The following is a 9,055-nucleotide window of genomic DNA, read 5'->3' as shown; positions in this document are numbered from 1 at the left end:
TGTAAAAATTCGTCAAACTTTCATCAAAATTTCAATCTTTTTACTCAGAATTTTTGGAAAAAATTCAGGTATGCTGTTTTATGGGTCATTTAATTATATTATAATAAAGTGCAATCGACTTGTCGGTTTTAGTTTACCCCAACGACCCAAATTTGTATTGAACCAACGACTGTCACTTCAGCAGCATTCCCCTAACATTTGTAGGTAGTGTTTTTGTTGTTACAACAACAACACTTTTCATGACTTTGCTACAAGAAACTCTTCGGACCAAAAATTGAAGCATTTGACGATGAAAGACAGCTCTAGTCGGTTCTATTTTACCAAATGTTAAAAATTTGTATCCAGGCAATGACTGTCACATCAGCAGTATTCTCTGAACATTTATGGGTAATGTGCTAATGTTACAACAACAACACTTTTCATGATTTTGCCAGAAAAATCTTAGCACTAAATCTGCTGTTACAACAACAATACTTCTTATGATTTTTCCAGAAGAAAAACTTGGAACAAAATCTTCTAAACTTTTTACTAGTAAGGAACCTAAGTTGCGCTTGCAAATGTGCGCTCAGTTACAGTTATAGGCAGGGTTTGCATTAACTATATTACTTTGTAGCAGCAATATTACCGAAAACGTTGCTCTACTCTCGCTACTAGTACAGATGAGTAGTGGAGCAGGTAGCGCAAAACGCACTACCAATCGTTTTAATCCGCGCCAAGCTATGATTCGTTACTGCTAGTAGCTCAGAGTACTAGTAAAAAAAAAACAAATTTCAGTAATCTCTGTAGTTGGAGTCGGCCGGTGCGCTCTTTGCGAAGTTATTCCTGTGTACTTCAGCTACCGTTACTATTCTCACTTCTGTTTCACTACTACTACTCCCACAACGGCTACTTGAACAGTGTTCGTTGTTGTTTTGTTTAATACATTTTGTATGCGTTTTTGAGAAGGCACATTGAAAATATAACCTACAAACTAGGTATGTCAGTATACTGTATAATGTTCGAATACCACTTTCAAGTTCAGAGTAAGGCGAGAGCAAAAATGAGAACTAGGAAGTAGCGGAGCAATTTCAAGTTCTGGTTATAGGCATTTTTTTTACATCGGAGAACGACTTTCTTGTAAATTCTCTAAAACCTGTAAATTTTAAACGTAAGAAAACAGAATTAATGTATCAAGTTTGTGTAAACATCGGTAATAAGATCAAGCTGAATTCTCTCGATTGGGTTCTGCGTGAGTTTTTTTATACCACCTATTATTATAGTATAAAATATAGAGAGGAATATATTGTACAAGTTAAGCAGAAATAACTGCTGGTCACCTACGTGAACGAACATGCTCTCTGCTGTCCAACTAGCGAACATCATACACATACGACTCTAAAGCATCCCATGCAGTTACAAAGCAAGTGTGAGTCTGCTGCTATGAGAGTCAGTGCAGTTAACAGCGAACATCATACGCATCGCTTGTAGTTGCTATGCAAGTGGGAGTCGACTGTTGTGAGAGCTAACAGAGCAGTTAACAGTAAAGAGCAATTAAGTGTGAAGTTTACCTTCATCTATTGGTTAATGGGAGTTCTTTTCAAATGGACCAGCTTGGAGATGACTACGATTGCTAGCTTTACTAAGTTTACAACATTGTTCTAAATTCTTTCGTTAAGAAATAAATATTTTACATTTACATATGTACATATTTAATATTCGTTGTTTTCCTCATCGTCTTTATCATTTGTATTCCACTAGCAAACGTCATATTTTACGTTTACGGTTTTATTGTTTGTATAGTTTCTGATTTTGGTCTGCATGTAACATTTTTGGTCAGCCAAACTGGTGATTATTTTATTTTCGATTTAAGTTTCCATAAGTGGTTACAAAAAAAAAAAATACAGAAACTTTTGCTTTGTTCAAAGAATAGAATTCGAAGAAAAGGCCGCAGATCTTAAAATTCTGCGATAACAACGAATTACGATTTTCGAAGAACATAAGTTTGGTCACCAACTGTGCAGTAAAATTATTTATAGTTAATTTCAATTGACGTAATTTGTTAACAAAGGCATTATCGGTTATCAGTGGAACTTATCAAAAAACCAACAAAAAAAAAAAAATGAGAAACAATTGAGAAATTGATAGTAAATGAGTGTGCATTGTTTGATTACACTCAGAAATGCATAGAAATATTCCATGTAGTTTGTTATATCAGCAGTTAGTTGTAACAGAGAGTAACTGAATTTGGCAAAAAATCATTGGGGTACACGCGCAATTTCTATTCTGGCTTATCTCTACTACTTTTGAATAATTTTTGTGCCTTACCATTTTCGGTTTGTCCTACAATGAAAATTAATTTATGCGCAATAGTGTCTTGAAATCAATAACTTCAATTACGTGCATTGAATGGTGACCATACATACATACATACATACAAAATAACACAGCCAACCAAATTTGAAATAAGAAATGAGTTGATTTCCAAAGTTTTCATATGTACATACATATGCAGGTACATACATGCATACATACATATGCAAAGCGACTTTAAAGAGTGACGCCTAGAAGTCAGTAGTCAGTAATTCTTAGAGCTACCAGGTTAATGTTATTGAATCTTATAATGAAAATGGGCGATCTTTTAGAACAAAATATTCAAAATTCCTAATTTTTTGGTGGAAATAATCGTCCAAATCGTCCAACAATTCAAAGGTTCTGTCGATGGTAAAAAAGAACTGACTGATCTAAAACTAGACGTAGTAGTTGTTGTTGTTGAAGTGGTTGAGTATATCTACTGAAATAATCCTAATTAGCGACCAGCACCGTTTTACTACCACAGTTCTCGTGTGATGATGTCTTGTTTTTTTTTCTAAGTCAGATCCATTTAGTGAGATCTAGGTATAGCAACAAATTCTTTATCTCCATGCCTGAGATCTCATTAATTTGCTGTAAAAAAGGCTTACCGAAAGAGCGAAGTCTTGCCCTAGCTAGCCATGCGCATTCACATAAGTAGTGGAAAAGACTTTCCTATACCACTTCCGCTTGACAGCTTCTGCAGATGCGATCGAAAGAGAGGTTGAGTCTGGCTGCATGATCCTCTACCTTCCAATGACCTGTAAAGATTACTGTTGTGTGAAATGTTTGGTCGAGAGCATTCTAACAGGTGACTCGTCCTTTGGAGTTTGTAAGACGGCCATTTGTTTTTTGTTGTAATACATGTAGTTAATTGCTTCCCGGCTAAAGCAAGCTAAAATGTGAGGCAATGGATGCTTTTATTGTGTTGAATGGGGTGGAGACTGCCACCGCCTCTACTATGTCTAGTGTCGAAACTTTTGTTGCTAGCTCATCCGCTATCTCATAACCCCGTATGTTCCTATGAACGGGAACCCATATCAGAGTAATTTCAAGCCAATGACTTAGCAGTTCTAACTCCTCTATACACTGTAAGACTGGTTTGGATAAAATGGAGTTGGAGTCTAAGGCCTTGATAGTTGCTTGACTGTCTGAAAAGAGAGCTACTCTTGCACCACTTCCTTGTAGAGTTTTAGTGATTTGCAAGCTTCTCTGATCGCTAATATTTCTGCCTGGAACACGCTGGCATAGTGAGGAAGACGAATTGACTGAGATAGCTTAAGTGGCTCCGAATGGAAGCCAGCTCCCACACCACAGTTCATCTGGTATGATTTCGATATCTTATCTTCCAATCACCTTCCCTTTGCTCCATTCGGCTCCCGGTGGGAAACGCACCGTAAAGTCTTTCTTAAAGTTAGGGTCGGGGACAGTGTAGTCTGATCTGCTTTTGAGCAGCGAGGGTCCTTGTAGGAGGATCTTACTGTGACCGTACGACCTTGTTGTCCAGCTTCCTATGTCTCTGAGTCTCGCTGCGCTGCAAGTAGCGATTGTTTTGATGTGTAAATCTAATGGTAGCAGATGAGTAAATACCTTGAGCGCTTCAGTAGGACTGGTGCTAAGCGCTCCTTTAGTTAAGATACACGCTGTTCTGTGTATCTTGTTCAGCTTGGTTTGGTTGTTTTTTTTTCTATTGCCGGCCACCAGACTAGTGCCGCATATGTTAGTTTTGGCCTTGCAATGGCTGTGTAGGACCAATTAGATAGTTTTGCTTGGAGACCCCATTTTTTAGGCAATATTCTCTTACACGTGTATTCCATGCTATCTTCGCTTTCTTTACCCTGTACTCTACGTTGGACCCCCAGCTGAGTTTGGGATCTAAGATGACACCTAAGTATTTTGCCGGTTGGGTTAACGTAAGACTAACGCCGTTTAGGTTTGGGAGATTAAAGTTTGGTATCTTGGTTTTCTTAGTGAATAGCATCAGTTCAGTTTTCCTCGGGTTTACACTTTAACCACAGTCTGTGGACCAATTAGTGAATAATCCCAGAGCTCCTTCCATAATCTCACTGAATATGGTTGGAAACATTCCTGAAACCATACGCACTTTCGTTTTGTTAAACACTAATAACACCACCAAAGGGAATAAGACCCCTCCCTGAAGGGTTTCCCTGTTGACAGAGCGTTTTGCCGTGCTGTACACCAATGGTATGTAGGGTACGTTTCCATTAATACTATAACAATCCTCCATCCACCTCGGTAGATTCTACCCTGGGAGCACTAAAATATCCACTTCTGGGTAGAACCGCGTTTATCTCCGAAGACATAACCGGTACTGCGGTCAGATTCCTCTCCTGCAGGCATATGAAGGCTATACACCGTCGACAGCCACAATTACTCCCACTGTTTTCATAGGTGGTTCTAAAGTAAAGGAAACATCGGAAAAGTTGCAGTAGTATTTTATTATCGGACTGCCGTCTTGTCTTCTGTACGAGATGGTATTGAGTGTTTCACTCAAAAGTCTGTGCTGCTGTTGCTGCATCGCTTTGCGCTCCCAATCAATGTCGCGAAGTCGCATCATGATCTTACCTGAAAACGGTTTGGGCTGCCTCCCACTTACCGCTGGTCGCGCACATATCTCGTATGAAGGTGCTGGGGGATGGTTGATGACCCAGGTCTTGTTCGAGTATTGCTCGTTTCTCTCTGAAGCGGTTGCAATAAAACATCACGTGTTCTGCGTTTTCGTCAGTATTCGGGCGCTTTAGACAGAGAGGGCTGTCTGCCAGCTTAAAACGGTGCAGGTATTCCTGAAAACTGCTGTGTCCGCTGAGCAACTGCGAGAGGTGATAGTCCTTGTGTCCATGTTTTCTCATTAACCACTCATCCAATGCCCGCCTTGTGACTGATCCCACCGTTGCTCTGCCACCAGCCTATTGTCAGCAGTCGTTCAACTGGGTTTTGTACTGGACTAGCTCCTTGCTCCCTATAGAGTCGATACATTTCATCTGCGTAGAGGACCAGAGGTATCTTTCTAGCTATTACGCAGTTTGCATCATCAGACACCGTTCTATACGCGCAAGCTACACGCAGCGCGCTTTGCCTGTATGCCTGGGTGACTTACCATAGATTGGACTTCTTGGCCCCCGCCCAGATAAGTGCTGCATAGACAATTATGGTGTCAGCAATCAATGACAGTAGTCGCCTGTGATTTCCCTGAGACCCTCCTATATTAGCTGCATGTCAGGCCACCATTGACAGAAGCCGTCTTGCAACTTGCATTTGTTAAATCGCAGTGTTCGGTCACTCAGATAACTGCTGATAATGCGGACAAGGTAGGCTGGTACGTTGAAGCCTTTGAGGGCCGTGATACTGCTAGGCCAGTTTGCCGAGTTAAAACCATTTTTAACGTCTAAGGTGGTCACAGCGCAAAACTTTCCTGCCGATCTTCCCATACCTATAGCCATTTGTGCTATTTCCACCACCGTTCTTTTTGTAACGACCGTTGATCTAGCTTTCCGGCAGCCGAATTGGTTGTCAGAGAGACCTGTCGAGCCTTCTAGATGCTCTTGAAGTCGTTCACAGATAATACGTACGAGTGGGGAATCACTGTGTCCAGCATACATAGGGGTCTGTATGACAGAGATAGGTTGGGTTGCTTACCCGGTTTAAGCAGGAGAACCAGGAGAACGTTGTATTTTCCATCTCGCTGGGAACTTTCCTTCGGTAAGGCATGCCATGTATAGATACGAAAAAATAATCGGAGTCGACTGTATTGCTTCCTTTAACACTATATTGGCTATCCAATCAGGCCTGAGAGCAGTCCTTTATCCTCGTTAAGGTCGTTCTTCCTCTGTCACTTGTGGAACCTTGGGAATTCGAATTGTCATGAAATATTCCATAACCGAATTGCAAAGTGGCTGCCCTATGTCCTCGACAGCCTCACGAACTCCATCTTTGAGGCCTTGAATCGACCCTGGCCTATTGGCGTATACCTTCTCTTTTACGTGACCCCAAAGAAAAAAGTCACAAGGTGTTAAATCACAAGATCTCGGTGGCCATTTGTGATCACCTCTTCGAGAGATAACACGGTCCGGATACTTTTCCCGTAAAAGATCAATGGTTTCGTTGCTGTAGCGCCGTCTTGTGGAAAATAATCGTTGTCTAGATCAATACCATCCAATTCCGGCCATAAAAAATCGTTCTTCATCTCTCGATAGCGCAATCCATTCACCTGTTACACCTGTTATTGGAAAACCCATACAACTGTCTTATGACTTATTTTGGGTGTGAAAATCTCTAAAGCATGGATCGGTACATAGACCAATTGCTTGACCTTCGCATGTGCCAGACCATAATATAGACCTTTCGGCATCTAACGACCCGCTCTCGCAGGCGGCGGCGTATAGAGTTAGGTTAGGTTAGATTAGGTTGAAGCGGTTGTCTATTGTAGGATACACTCAGGCGCATGGCCCATTGAGATGCCGCGTGGGGAACTAGCCCTTATCCCTCCTGAAACCAATGTGTACTATTCAAAAATTTCGAAAAATCATTAATATCGACAAAGCCGAGGTCTTCTAATTCGTTAAAGAAATGTCCGCCCAAAATGGCGAGTCTACGTCTGGATAGAGCAGGACATGACACAGAACGTGTGGGATCGTCTCTTCCTCTTCCGAATGGAGTTATAATTCAATTAAGTTAAACCAGCGTCACATAGATGGCTCGGTAGTCTTACTCAGCTGATCTATATGTATGCACACGATAATATGTGACGCTTGGCAGCGAACGTGTTAAAAACTCCAATTAGTCTCTTATAAACTTTCATATCCGAATTTCTGTCAGCCATATGTCCATCTATTTCTTCATTCATAATTCCAGGAATAGTTTTCCTATGAATGGTGTGAAATTAAAGTAGTCAATAAAGCAACAAACAGGAAGTGAGTGATTTTTTTCAATTCATTTTTCAATTCGCACTTCCTTTTCAAAACATATGCACATACCATACATACATATCTACCACATATGTTTTTGTGAATGACATTTCGCATGACTTTCAAATAGTCTTCAAATTTTTTCTCAAATATTTGCCTTGCTACATATTTGTATACGCGTATGCGAGTCTTCCAAGTGACATTTAGCAAATGCACAAAAAAAAACAAACAGCGCTAATTTGCTGCTCATACGGGCTATACATACAAAGAGTTGCATACAAGTTACCATGCTGAGTTGTCGCTGACATTTTGCAGATTTTCTGTTGGTGGCATTTGGGAAAAAAGGTCAGTCATATCATTTCTTACGCCACGCTGTGCAAGATTTTTGTGCGTGCGTATGCGTATGAAAGAGGAGTAGGTATACATACATACACACATACATGTGTTGGCCTATATGGAAGTGCGATATGGGGAAGAGATATGTGCATATATGCGATGCATGTATGTAGATACTTCAATGCTCTGAGTACGAAAGAGCGGTCTGTGAACTCATAAGCACATGCATGCATACACACATACATACATAGGTACATGTGAGATGGATTGTAACAGGCAGGTATTTACTTGCTCGCATATGTGTGTATGTGTATATATAAATTTCGCTTGCCGTTTTGTAGTTTTTGTTTTATGACTCTACTACAAATCCCGCCTGCCCTTTCAGTGCTTTTACGCTTTCATGCATAAAACGCAATAAAAACTGCTCATAATCTGCTTTTGCTTACATTTTTTATACATACATACATACATTCATATAATACATTGAGTAGAATGTGCTTAATTGCACTAACACCTTGAAGATCCAAGATAATCGTGCCAAATTTTTTGTTAATTGAAAAAAAAAAAACAAAAAAAAAATGATTTTTTTTATTGAGTAGTTTGCGCAGTTATATTAGTTTAATAGCCTCATTTTGGCAGTTGAATGTTTTTTCATGTGCAAAAAAATAATAGTGTGTTTAAATATTCAGTTTGGTTTTCAAAACATTTTTTTCACAACACCCATAGACGTATTAAGGTGCAAAATCCAATACACTAAATACAGTGGCCGACATAACTATGCATACTAGGGTATGTCGATTTAAAACTCGCTCATTGCTCTATGAAAATCGTATTCTAGGGATCAAAATAAGAAACTTTGCGGAAGGAACCATACCTCTATAACGAATTCTGATATCTCCCAATTTGGGTCGAACGAAAAATCCCACTTTGACCCATTTAGAGTGCTCCAATCGAGTCCAAATGTATGACCGACCCCCACTAACTTTGGACGGCCGATCCACCCATGTACAGTGGCACACCCCCTGCAACTCCCCTGGGGGTTTCCCCATACAATCATTTCAAAATATCACCATTTTTGGCCTTTACATGAGAAAAGAAACTAAAAAGTTCGACCCAAATTGGGGGACATCAGAATTCGTTTTAGAGGTATGGTTCCCTCGGCAAAGTTTCTTATTTTGATCCCTAGAATATGATTTTCACACAGCAGCGGGCGATTTTTTGCCTCCCTAGAAATCGACCCGGCCTAATGCTTACCGTACCTAAGGGAAAATTCAAACACAAATATTTTTTTCTATTATATCATTCGAATTTCGATTAACTTATTAATTTATTTATAATATAGTAACATTTTAAAAACACAAATCAAAATATTTCAATTCCAAAAACAAAATATTATTATATTTACATATTTTTTTTTATAAATGCTCGGAAACTTGTAGCGACAAAATTGGCGTACCCTTGTACCC

The sequence above is a fragment of the Anastrepha obliqua genome, chromosome 4, assembly GCF_027943255.1.
Source record: "Anastrepha obliqua isolate idAnaObli1 chromosome 4, idAnaObli1_1.0, whole genome shotgun sequence".
In the NCBI taxonomy this organism is placed as follows: domain Eukaryota; kingdom Metazoa; phylum Arthropoda; class Insecta; order Diptera; family Tephritidae; genus Anastrepha; species Anastrepha obliqua.
Note: the sequence above shows the minus strand (reverse complement) of the source record.